This window comes from Ptychodera flava, chromosome 12, assembly GCF_041260155.1.
Source record: "Ptychodera flava strain L36383 chromosome 12, AS_Pfla_20210202, whole genome shotgun sequence".
In the NCBI taxonomy this organism is placed as follows: Eukaryota; Metazoa; Hemichordata; class Enteropneusta; family Ptychoderidae; genus Ptychodera; species Ptychodera flava.
The window spans coordinates 20694200-20694589 of record NC_091939.1 but is presented as its reverse complement, the minus strand read 5'-3'; positions in this window follow the sequence as shown (position 1 = coordinate 20694589).

Genomic DNA, 390 nt, shown 5'->3' with positions numbered 1-390 from the left:
CGAATATTAAACACACCCTATCTTCCCAGTCTGCTCTGGTCATTTGTACCCGGGACAAAGAAATACAACAGCGATGGTTTTGCGGAGCAGAGACGCACTTCTGCAGATCTCTGGTCACATGATATTAATATGTAGCTGATCAGCGAAGCGTTCACCCAATGTCATCCCTTTAATTGCTAGAATTGCACAGCTCTGGCCACTCAACTGTGCACATGACAACTTTCACACTCACGCAATTAATTCAACAGACACGGTGGACACTGAATCACACCTATGTGTCGGTGCAGCCAGACATGGCACAGTCTGATGGCTGTAGTACCAACAGCTTGTAATGTTTCCGTGATCATCGATGATGGACTGCATTTAGCTGTAGTTGATTTTGCAAGAGCT